Genomic DNA, 13551 nt, shown 5'->3' on the forward strand with positions numbered 1-13551 from the left:
CCCCCCTCAAGTACTACTTTTGCGGACTACCAAGGGTCTGCAGACTACCAGGGGTCTGCGGACCACAGGTAGGGAACCACTTGCGTCAATGAATATGAATGCAATGGTTCTTAGGCAATTATAATTTTATTTGGTGGCTTGAATAAGATTTACCTAAGCTACCATAATTAATTCTTCTAGAAATATCTAGGATTGATGAACATGCAGGTGATAAGAGGTGAAAATAGGTATGTATCGAATGACTTATAACGGAGAAAAAATGTGCTGACAGATATAAAACAAACACTTGTGGCCGTATAGCTTCGTTGCAGAAAGGCTTTTGATTCTATTCTCCACATATGGATGATGGAATCACTGCATTTGACAAACATTTCTGCTACATTACAAAGGTTTACAAAGAGCTGGTCAGCAACCTTCGCTTTCCTAACTGGAAACAGAACCATTCAAAGGAAACCATCTGCCAGTGAGTTTATTTTGACATTAAATACATTGTCACATCATGTCACCTGAAGTCATAACTGTAATTTCTTTGTTGACATTTCAAACATGTACAAACTGGAAATGTTTACAATAAAAAGATCGATCAGTGACGTGAAGAGGTAGGAGGGGCGGAGAGAGAGGAGGAGGATGGCAAGAAGTGGCATAGAAGGAAGAGGAGAAGGAAAAGGGGCGGATGATGGTGGTGATGATGATGATGATGATGAAGAAGAAGAAGAAGAAGAAGAAGAAGAAGAAGAAGAAAAAAAATAAATAGCCTTGAATGATCTTAAAATCGAAAGAAAAAATATTTATTTTCGATATTCAGGAATCATGATATTCCAACCGAATTATATATCAAACACCCAACACCGATCTTCCAGCATTTTTCGGTTTTTCTGCATAAACGAATATCTTGGTTCTGGCGGTGGGGTGGTTAGTTGCTCGGTGATGACATTTCTCATTGTGTATAGGGTAACGGTTTTCTAAATTCTTCTTCAGACTTGTTAATGGTAGTTTTGTAAAATGGTTGCAATACGACGACGGCGGCGAGCTGGCAGAAACGTTAGCACACCGGACGAAATGCTTAGTGGTATTTCATCTGCCGCTACGTTCTGAGTTCAAATTCCGCCGACGTCGACTTTGCCTTTCATCCTTTCGGGGGTCGATAAATTAAGTACCAGTTACGCACTGGGGTTGATATAATCGACGCAATCCCTTTGTCTGTCCTTGTTTGTTCCTTCTATGTTTAGCCCCTTGTAGGCAATAAAAAAATAAGAAACGTTAGCACGACGGGCTAAACGATTAGCAGTATTTCGTCTGCCGTTACGTTCTGAGTTCAAATTCCGCCGAGGTCGACTTTGCCTTCCATCCTTTCGGGGCCGATAAATTAACTACCAGTTGCGTACTGGGGATCGATCTAATGGACTGGCCCCCTCCCCCAAAATTTCGGGCCTTGTGCTTAGAGTAAAAATTATTATTATTATTATTATTATTATTATTAAGGCGGCGAGTAAGCCGGCAGCGAGTTGGCAGAATCGTTAGCACGCTGGACCGTCGCTACGTTCTGAGTTCAAATTCTCCCGAGATCAACTTCGCATTTTATCCTTTCGGAGTCGATAAATTAAGAACCAGTTGCTTACTGGAGTCGATGTAATCGACTTGTCCCCCCTACACAAATTTCAGGTTTTATGCCTTTAGTAGATAAGATTGCTATTATTAGTATAGTTAAAACTTAAGTTTGATCAGGCATAGATAAGATGTTAATTTCGTGTTTAATTTTTCGATTTATACATCTGTATACATCTTTTGCCAGTAGCACCATGACAGCGCTCGCACAAATAGCTCTTACAATTTTTATTGCCATAAGCAAATTTGTTCTGTGTACTTATTGCGTTGCCGAATGAAAAATTCCTTCGTCATTCTACCAGATTACTCCTGACCGGCTTAGGGTCTCAGAGAATTAGCATCTGCAACACTGCTTGCTCAGGGCGTGAGCTGTATTGTTGTAACGGTGACGATTGTGGGAATTCCGTTGTTCACCGCTTATTCAAGAAAGAGCAGGACAAGCAAGTAAGTGTGTTAGTGGCATACTGTGTCTCTTAACACACAAGGCAGGAGGGACAGATTGTCTCCTATATCCGCTACATACTTCAACATTGAAAGTAGCTATTGTTAAATTTATTACAAAACTATTAAAGAGGTTTTTTATAATGGACATAAAATATCGTTCTACGGTCAACTGTCGTTCTACAGTCAATAAAGGATGTAGACTTCGGGAGTTGCCTGCTCACTGCATGAAAACAATAATAAAAACTTTGGTTGGCTGAAATCGGTAATAAAAGTAATAAGTTTTAGAAACAATCTCACCAGCGAAGAAATAACTTGGATTTCTCGTGTGCTTTTTTATTTATAAATTTTTTTGTCAAGACTACTTGAGGATGAAGTTGGGGCAATTAAGTATTGGAGATGATGATATCGATTAATACCCCTCACCATCAAAACTGCTAGCTTTGAGCCTAAATCAGAAACAAATATTTTTGTCACTGCTGATTTGGATTTGCAAATAGTCGTGTCTGTTTTGACTATCTGAAGTGGTTGAGGTGTGTTTTCTATAGTTTCATTATTTTGCAAACTGTTTTCAGTAGGTGAAGTTTATTTCTCTCTCTCTTTCTCTCCCCCCCCCTCTCTCTCTCTCTCTCTCTCTCTGTCTCCCCTCTCTATCTCTCTCCCGCTCGAATGGGACTTTTACTGTTTAATTTAATTTTCTTGCCATAAGATATTTTAAAATAAAATTTTAAAACATGGCTTCTTCGAAACTGGCCGCCTGAAGAGGCTCCAACAATGGTAGTGACCAGCTTAATTACACAAAGGAATGTAAACAAGACTCTCTAAGAAATTAGATTTGAGAAATAAAATATTGTATGAGATGTCGAGAGTGTTAAAACACTCTATAATATAATATATTTATACAATAACATGAATGTGAATAATAACACCTAAGACGATAGCTTGGACAACGCTGTCAACAATAGCAAGAATGTTAACAGTATTGCAATGACTCAACATGTGCAAAACAGTCACGTGGACTAAGGTTCACACTGTGTTACAAGAAAAGTTTTTGAAAAGAAATGTAGAACAACAGTACACACACACACACATACACACATGCAAATGCCGAACAAAGAGAACGAGTACTCAACACCGCATTAGTGGATAAATATTCTTTATTTGTGTAATAAGGCTACTATTGGTTTCATGTTAAGACAATATCTTAATATCTTAATGATTTTCTAGCCGATCAAATGGAGAAGTGGTTTTCATCTGGATTTTCGATTAAAACACAAAACAATGGCACTCTCGTCTGTACAATTTCTCGTTGGAGGAGACGCAGGCCAAACTGAAGGACTCCGCCCGATTTGGGAAAATTCAGGAGAAAAGAGCACCTCTACTGTTCTCACCTGAAATTCTCGCTGCTACTGTTTAAAAAAAAAACAAGAATTTATCCCTGTATGTCGTTAAAAAGGCTCCATCCTGCCCGGATGGATGGCATCACATCCAGTATGCATCTAGAGCAAATTGGTTCGGAGGAGTCGAAGGGGTAAATAAGAATGATATCAGGTTTGAAGAGGTTGGTATGTACACACTAGTCTCAATGGCCTCGGAAACCGAAAGATTATTCAGCAATTATGCCTTGTAAAGAGTCTAGAAATAAAAGTAGTGAGATTTACAAGGCAAGGCAAACAACCTAGTTACTAAATGTGTGGCAGTCAGAGAAATTTCAGGGCTTTCTGTCCTGAAAAAATGAAAAATCTGAAGAAAAACTGGAGGTGGAAAACTGCAAAACCATTAAAAACAGGAGATGAGTTCTTAGAGGTTGCTGCAACACCAACGTTTGCAGCTGATAAAACCAAAGAACTTACTCAATCCATCATTTTGTGACGAAAAGGAAACAATGGAGATTGATGAGGAGAGAAAGTCTGTTAGCGAAGGAAATAAATGCCAGAAAATACAGAAGCGGGAGAGAAATCTGTCCCAAAGGAGTCGCTTAACTCCACACTGGTCTGAAGCGATAACAAATGGATTGCTCACTGGAGGAGAATGATCAATATGTTCACGGTCTGTGAATTAAGTTTATCAATATCAGCAGCCAGTGGATCAGCGCTGATATCTGCAACACAGTGTAGCTTGTCTGTTGAGTGTATACAGGATAATTGTTTATTGTTAATTATGGCCAGCTGAAGCGTGAGCTCTTCGCGTTTCAGCTGACCAAGAATATTGTCTTAATTGTATGCATATGCATTTATTCATTACGCACGCACACACACACACACACATGCACGCACGCAAACACACACACACATGCATATATATATGTGTGTGTGTGTGTGTGTGTGTGTGTGTGCGCGTATGTATTTATATATTGCCTAACAACTCTGTCTTCTCGTTTTTATCGCTTATTTATTATATTTCTATTCAAATTTTATTCCTTGGTGCAGTAAAAGTGACTACAAAATATACCATCCACCCACATGAAAAGAAAAAAAAAGTTGTAGCATAGAGACTGCTGAACACCATGTGCAGAAAAGAAAAACAAAAAGTACTTTCCCAAAAGTATTTCCTTGTTCTTTAAAAGAATAAAAATGAATATTGATGACATTGTCATTGAAAACATCTTTTGCCAATAACATTCGCTCACACCCGCGTACAGCGTGAAGCCAAAACATTAAGAATGTTACAAATGGGTTTACTGTTTGCACGCGTGACAATCCCAGTAGAGGCTTTGGATATAAACATTTTCCCTGCAAAGACTGGCACTTGCGATATCGTGTTACTAATTCGTAACTTTATTGCTAACTTTGTATCGAACCTTTGGTGGTTGGTCAGCGCAGCGGTAAAATGTTGTTGAGTGGAGTCACGATGGACTCACAAACTTTCATAAAATCTGTAAACCAGAAGTCCGTATCGGGGTTGTGACCCTTTAGAGTGTGGAGACAACGGGCATCATACTGATGGTAGAGAGCAAAACGCCTGTTGCTACATATGTGGTTGTAAAAAAAAAAAAGGTCTCTAAATGCATTTAGCTCTGAGGAACAGTTAAGTCCAAAAAAGGTGAAGGGAAGAAAACAGTGGAAAGCAACGGAGGTAGCAAGGAGACTAAGAGACTTAAATTTCCAAAGCCTCATCAATCCCATCTCCAGAAATGGTGGAGGAGGTCACCTGGTCCTCGAAACACACGTGATTTAGCAATCCGTCCTTTGATCGTAACGACTAACAGCCCACTCCATCGTCGTGTTACGAGCAGAAGAGAACCAAGATCATATAGCTGACGGCTGTATCGCGTTGAAAACATCGGTTCTCGTCCAATCACCGAAGTTAAGCAATGTCGAGCCTAGTTAGTACTTAGATGGGTGACTGCTTGGGAAACCTAGGTGCTGTAAACGTCTTTCATCCCTTTTAAAGGCGGTGCTCCAGCATGACCACAGTCAAATGACTGGAACAATTAAAAGAATAAAAGAATATTATGCAGAGTATTCAGGATAGAATACTCTGCTCAATATATCTGTAGTTCTATTGAGTCTTGTGTTTTCGTGTTTGCATATTTTCAGTCCTTCCTAAGGCACACATTGACATCTCAGAGATTATTTCTGATTTTAGTCCCCAAATTCCGGTTATCTCTATTTATATATCTATATATCGAGATAAGTTTTTCGTTTACTTAAAAAATACATTATCGTTTGCTAGGATTGAAACTGTTGGGATTTAGGAAGCATATTCTTTCTTATGTGTTCTTCATAACAATTACCCGGATGACTATAGATGTCTATAGATTGGGATATCCCTGAGGACGGTGGATTTCTCATTCCCTGGAGTAGTTTCTGCAGGATGTTTAATATCATCTCCTTTATATTGATATTTCATAATCCTTGTGTAATTTCCAAATGTAAAAGTTTCAATACTGTCGTGCCTATATAAATATTCCCTCTTAGCAGAGACTCGATAGCCAAAACAGTGTGATTGTTTTCCCCACCTTCACATATAATGCAAATATTTATATATATTCTGCTTCATTACATGTTTATGGAGGTTTTTTTCTAAATGGAAAAACTTTGCTTCTATTAAAATTCTAACATTTTGCCGTCGAGACCTACGCTTTCTCACTCTTTCTTTTTTTCAGATATTTGTCAAGTAGAGACTTTTCCTGTCATCTTTTTAGCATGGTTTTCTTTAGTTCTAGTTTAGCTGTTTTTAGCTTTTACTAGTAGTTTCAAGGTAATACGTCCTTATTTTTCAGTATTGTTTTGTTAATTCATCTAATGTCCAGTCAATGCTTAGGACAGAAGGGATCGAGCTGTCTATGAGACATTTTTGCTCTCATCACCGATAATGATGTCTGGACAGTTCGCTTTACCCCTCCCTCTTATCCATCTGGACAGATCCATTTTATATCACTTAGACATATCGTTTCCAAGAAGACTGTTTGTTACATATTTATATCTCTTTTTAGTTATCAAGTTCAAAGTACCAGCCTATAGCCTACAGCTTTGTCGAATTTACCAAAGATGCGAATGTTTAAATCTATTTTGAAACATGATAATATAAAGAGAGAGGTGGAGAGAGGATGAAAGAAGTTTTCGAGGATAGGAAATCGTGATTTATTTCTCTATTCCTAATTACAAGCAAACAGAGAAAAGATATTATTAGTCATTTAATATATAAAAGGGGATTGAGGGATTGCTGGAAATAGGCAAATAAAGATATATGGAGAAAGAAAGAAAGATAGATGCATAGATAGGCAGACAGACACAAATACATATACAAACACAAATAAAAAGAAACGTGTAGGTGTGTGTGTGTGTTTCTGAGTAAATATATGTGAATGTGTAGTTGTCTCGCTCTGCTTGCTTGTGTATGTAAACCTATATATACGTCTGCTTCTCTACGTTCCGGAAAGGATCGCCTCGAGACTCCTAACTCATTCGCAGACTCACACTCTTTTCCTGTCTGCAAAAGAATATACGGGCGTATTGTGTCTATGACTGTGAGAATGTGACATTTTGTCACACTCCCTTTCTTTCTCTCTGATTCTCTTCCCTCTGTCTATGTCTCTCTCTTCTTTTCTTGCTGTTTTTCACTTTCTAAAACTTATTATGAACACCTCCCCTTTTATACTGAATTTCCCAACACAGTATCTACTAAAATTCATTCAAAAATTAAAAGGAAACAGGACAATTTTTTAATGGCTAAGTCACAATAGGAAGGGCGGCTTTCAGTATTCAGAGATGTTACCTCCAGGAAAGAGACCCAATCCTAATGGTTTGAACAGTGTGTGGAGTTCGCTAAAATCACACAGGGAATATTTAATGAAATTAAACTGAGTAACTGACTAAGTCTATCAACCAAGAACAACAGTTCCCATATACCTAAGTATCATCTATAAGGCTTTCAACTGTCCCAGGCTATGGTAGAAGAAATTTGTCCATAGAAGGTGTTCTGGGTTTAAAACTGAAACCACCTAGATTGGTGTCGATAAATTTGGTACTACATCTTTTGATTAGGGGTGGGGGATGATGAGGTGCAAGTTCATCTTGACAGGATTTGAAACCAGAACTCAGAGGAACGTGAGAAAAAATGTATACTGTTCAGTTGAAAAGTGAAGTCCACCATAGCGGGATCTGAACTGAGATTATAATTGTTAATTTTGAATTGGTTCCAATTTCTGGATTAAAGCAAACATAAGCTTTCTTCCTTCGTCAACACAATACACACGTACATTGTTATTAATTTAATGTATTAATTGCCTATAAATTTTTATAGCATGCACCAATTATTATTGGTATTGTTTTTACCTTCATGCCTCACATTTTGAATACATCAATTTCGAGGTCTTTGCATTTTCACATTTGCTCTATTGTGTTCTTCCTTCCCTACTAATCCACTGAGCATTTTTGATGTGTATTTTTTTTTTTTTTTTTTTGGTTTCCTCCATATTGCCTCCCACAGTATGACTGAATCGCAGCTGGCATCTATTGATATAGTTTTTTTGTTTAACTTTCTATATATATATATATTTTTGTTTATTTTGAATTCTGTTTAGTTGGAAGGAGAGTTCCCGTTTTTCATACCGTTTTATGCGGAAAGTTTTTGCTACTATGCCCTGTTTAATTTTTTTCTTTTACTCGCAGATATTTTTTATGTTGTTTTGTTTTGTGGGCCTTTTCTTTTATTTTTCATATATGAACCTGTTTTCTCTAATTCACAAAGTAGTGATAAGTCTTTCTTTTGTTTTTGAATTTTATTTATTATGGTCTATTTCCATTTCGGAGTTTGAGATTTTGCTGGGATCTTTTTTCCTTGTAAGGGTCAAGTCCAGTTTCCTTACTCAGCTGTTGAGAAGATCAAGTCATTTAGTTTGATGATATCTAGTGTATATTTTGATATGGTCATTATTTTCTTAAGAGCTTTTTTTACTATTTCTTTAGTTATTTTTATGTCTTCTTGGCCTTCTATATTTCTTAACCTATCTTCGGTTTCATGCAGACACTCCGCTTCATAATTTTGCTCCAGAATGTCCGGCTTTCCCCTGCATCTGGTTTCACTGTTACGTGTAATTGCGCATCTCGTTCCCGAAACAGTTTCTTCTGATTTACTTTAAACAATCTGTTTTGCCTGAATTGTTTTGTTCTATTCTCATATCTTTCCCGTTTTGCTTTGATTGCTACTACTCTTTGTTTCAATTCTTCCAATTTCACACCATACCCTTTATCTCTTATTCTGTTTGTTCTTTCCAGCATTATTCTTATGCTTTCGTTCTGCAATTCCCCTCTCACTCAATCTATCAACTTGTCCGAAATATCTTTTTAACTTTGTTTCTCACAAATTCTTCTATGTCAATATGGTTCTTTAAGTTCTGATTGTTCTCTTCTTTTGTATCCAACTCTATCCGCAGAAACCATAGCTACAACCCAAATAATCTTGTTAGTTCCAGTTATATTTTTTTTTTTTTATTCAGCACTTTTATAATTCTATTCATAATAAGAGTACATAACGAAAAGTACGCTGCAAGACCCTAAAATTATGCAGCAACACAAACATACAGAAACTTAGTATATTTACAGACACAGTGGAGAATACCTTACACTGTATAATCTCGGAATTCTGCATTCTGTGTTCGATTCCCGATGGTACTGAATTCCTCTTTCATTTATCGTGGTTAATTAAAATACCAGTAATTTCTTGGCTTCGTCAGTAACCTTCTGGGATTCAATGCAAACTTTTGCTTGTGTACCAGTATAAACGATATTTGTTATTCAAAGTGTAAATGAAAGCAGAATTGGTAGAGTGCCAAATAAACTGCGACCGCAGACCCGTGTGTATTGAAATTGTCCAGAGTTTTACGTATTTCCGTTATATTTATTTAGATTAATTTACGTGCAGTTTTTATGAGCATTATCTCTTGTATGATGTCCTTTACTTCTGAAAAGAACCCTGTTCGAGCAGATCTACAATAAAAAAAGGATTGCATCTATGACATTCCCTTCAATTTTAGAAAATAGAATTAAATTGTCTGCTTCCAGTCCGTTTCCATACTCATACATGTATGCATGTATATATATTTATACATACAAACCTATATACATACACACGCACTCACGGGCACGCACGCACGCACACACACACACGCACACACACACACACACACACACACACATAACTATAGCCATTCCTCAAGTGCTCTGCTTGTCATTTCAAGTGCTCTGCTTGTCATACGAAAATAGCATTAATTTTCTAAGGTGGTTCAATTCACCTCAGTAGATGAATTTGAGTAAACCTATCAATAATGTACGTCAAAATGACTACAGGGGACAGCTGTAAACCAAATTTGCTGATGGTGTAAGAATACCTACACTGCTAGAAATAAGAGCTGAAGGAACCTGTTGCTACTATCAACGCACATAAAATTGTACATATACATGCTGGCAGCATTACTCCAATTTACTAAGCTCCAGTTTACTAAACTGAAAATTAGTACCAGCAAACCGCTGGTCTAGTTCTGTCCCCCTCCAATAGTCATACATACCTTAGACATGACGCTCGTTCAAAGGGTAGGACAATCGATGTAAATCAACAAAACAAACGACTTTCTGCTTAACCAAGTTAAACAAACAATCAATTAGTTAATTGGATATTAAACCAATTATCTAACAATAAACGAATAGAATTGAATCAGTGCGTGTGTTATTAATATTGGCATAATGACTTTGCCCAGATACTAAAATTTGTATATATATATATATATATATATATATATATATAGCAAATGAAAGACGGAAGATGGAATATACATATGCGTATGTGTGTGTGTTCACACACACACACATACATATATTATATATATATATATATATATATATTCACATATATATATATATATATTCATATGTATATTTATATATGCGGACGTATGTATATACGTATATATGATACATTTGTGCATATGTATGTGTGAGTGGGTGTCTTTTGCATGAGTGTAAAGAAGCATATATGTATGTTTTTTTTGTGTATGTAAGCTGTATATTTATTTTTCAAATTTTTATTTTCTTTATGTAGAAGTTTTCAGCTGCGAGCGGGTGGGAGTAGGTATATTGGTGCCGTATGTCAATGCATATAGATGCGAGGAAAGTACACAGTTCAGTATTCAGCTTAAATTGAATTAACTCTTTCTAATAATGCACTCTATCAAAACAATTCTAAGTCTAAGTCTTAAAAATGCTTCCAGAAAAAATAAACTCAGTTCAAACCACTTAAAATTTATATAACATAATGCAGGGACATAATGCATTAAACAATAATAACTTCACCAAATCAGTCTGAATAGAAAAAATAGAAAACCCAATAGACGAATTACAAAGCTAAAATGCATATGTCTACAAATTATTAATACATTTTTAAACACTCACTTGCCAAGGCAGAAATATAATGCAAAAGGAATCACCAATTTATTTCACATATAACGCCGACAGACAACAATACTAAAGTAGTACAAATAAACCTTTCCGTCTCTCTCACATCAAAGGCCATCCTTGAACTCATCACACGAATCACACATTAATCGAAACCTGTTTTCTTTTTATTTCCACCACCTCAAATCCATTCATCTCTTTAAACAACACCAGTAAGTTTGCTGTTATTAAATATCCGCTCCACGTCACGAAACACCCAACTGAATTCCTAGAGTTCTTCTGACAATTTATGCACAAACATTCAAGCAACGAGAGCATGTTAAGTCCTATCACCTCCTACTTCACCCCTTTATCAATGTTTTCTTCTCTTCTCAAACCCATCCTGCAATATGCTTATATAAACACAACGTTAAATAGAATAACCAAATGAGTAAACACGTGAAATGAAAAGGAATAACCTAACGTATATTTTACACACCACTAATACATCCGTTATAATGCTAACCAACCAAGTAATAAACAAAATTTCCTTATAATTTTTTCTCATTAGTTGAAGATAGAGAAAACAACGCATCTACATAAACAAGCCCTTTTGCTATTCTTACAACTTCGGTCTCTACGGAATTTCATATTTTAACTATTTTAATTTCGGCATCGCGCACCCAAGCATCTTTTTAAAATTCTTATATTAGATGCTTTTGATCAACTCTACCCACCGGCAATACACCAAAAGATTTTTTTTTTTTAAATTAGACACTTTCATAATAGCGTAGAATCCCCTCTCCCGAAACTCATTTACATAAGCACAAATATTAATTCTCTGTTAAACCTATGATGGACTCTGGTTAAGAGCGAAACATTTACAGCATTCGACGCTTAAGAGAAAAAAAAACAAACCTTTTAACTACTGCACAATTATGACGTTAATTTTTAAATTTGGTTTGGAGTTATATTTATCACAATGAACAAATTGCATACCCGCACTTACATGTTCATATATAAATACATACATATGAGGGGTGTATGAAAAGTCTTGAAAATCAAAGACACAAAACATGGTACAAGACTTCTGATGAAGGTATAAGGCTCACCGGCCTTGAAGGCTCAATACTTTTTATACACCCCTCCTACATACATACACTTTTTCTGACTATTTCTTTGTTTCTGTATTTTATATTTGGACGATGCTTATGTTTCACCTGTTACTAAATTAATGACATTAGCTTCGTCGGCAAATTGTTGAAATAGTACATCACACTGGGCATTCATTCTTATACAGAGTAAAATGAAATTATGATTTAACGAAGAACTTATTTAAAATAATCACCTAAAGAAACACACGTTACACTTTTTATGGCTGATAGTGATTACACAATATGTTAAGCATATCATCTTGCCAATGTACTACGGGTATAACAATGTGTAGAAGCAAGTGTAGTGATTTTGAAATGCTCTTCAATACACTTTTGTTATCAATCTATCGATCTATCTATCGATCTATCTATCTGTGTGTGTAATGGAGCGCGTTGTATATTCAATATGATTGACTTCAATTTAATAAAAAGTACTTAATCACTACGTTCAGCCGACCAAAATTACATAGAGATCAACCTGAGATGGCCGCTTCGAAATTCATTTCTTGACATAATTTTAAGGCTGATATAATTGGTAACTCTGGATACGGCAGTGACTACGTTTATTGACGAGATTTAATGTAGAATACCTGAAATTGCAAGAACTTTTGCCGCACGCGATATTTTGCTGCAAATGCATTTATTGCCGACTGATTCAAGATAGTGTGCATTTAATTTGGGGTGGCCATGAAGTTAATGGCTGTACGTTTAGGATTCAGTCACATGTCGGAATCACAGCGAGCTCTGACTATGTATATCTAATACGCATACGTATTCTTTTATTCTTTTATTCTTTGACTTGTTTCAGTTATTTGATTGTGGCCATGATGGAGCACCTCCCTAAGGGATCTTAGTCGAAGAAATCGACCCTAGGACTTATTGTTTCTCAGCCTAGTACTTATTCTATCGGTTTCATTTGCCGAACTGCTAAGATACATAAAGACACCAGCATCGGTTGTTTAAACGGTGGCAGGGGTACATGCACAGACACAGACACACACACGAATATATATATATATATATATATATATATATATATATATATATATATATATATATTCTTTAACAAGAATAGTCCGATAGCCCATTATCGGACTGTAAGTCATTTAATTTCTTCTTGTCTTTATAAAGTGTTTCTTAAGTTAAAATTTTCTTGGGTAACGTTTGTTGTGTTGAAGGATAATTATTTTGTATGTCAGGTTGTGGTGGCATTGAGAATTATTATTGATTATATCAGTAAAAAATTGAAGTGCTAATGGTTAGAATTTCTTCATGCATGGATAGCTTTGTAATTAGGTTTATCATCTTGAGGTCAATGACATTCACGGAGCGGTATAGTATGGTTGTTAGTCAGCAGTTCCGGGAAAATGTATATTCATGGGTATGTGCGTGTGTGTGTGTGTGTGTATGTGTGTGTGTGTGTGTGTGTGTGTGTGTTTAGCTGTGCATATATGTATATATATATATATATGTATATG

General features: G+C 36.1%; 1 pseudogene; it reads left to right on the top strand.

Annotated features, from left to right (window-relative positions):
• Window positions 1-5301: 5301 nt before the first annotated feature.
• Window positions 5302-5420, top strand: LOC128248946 (5S ribosomal RNA; annotated as a pseudogene).
• Window positions 5421-13551: the final 8131 nt, after the last annotated feature.

Source organism: Octopus bimaculoides, chromosome 10, assembly GCF_001194135.2.
Source record: "Octopus bimaculoides isolate UCB-OBI-ISO-001 chromosome 10, ASM119413v2, whole genome shotgun sequence".
Taxonomy (NCBI): domain Eukaryota; kingdom Metazoa; phylum Mollusca; class Cephalopoda; order Octopoda; family Octopodidae; genus Octopus; species Octopus bimaculoides.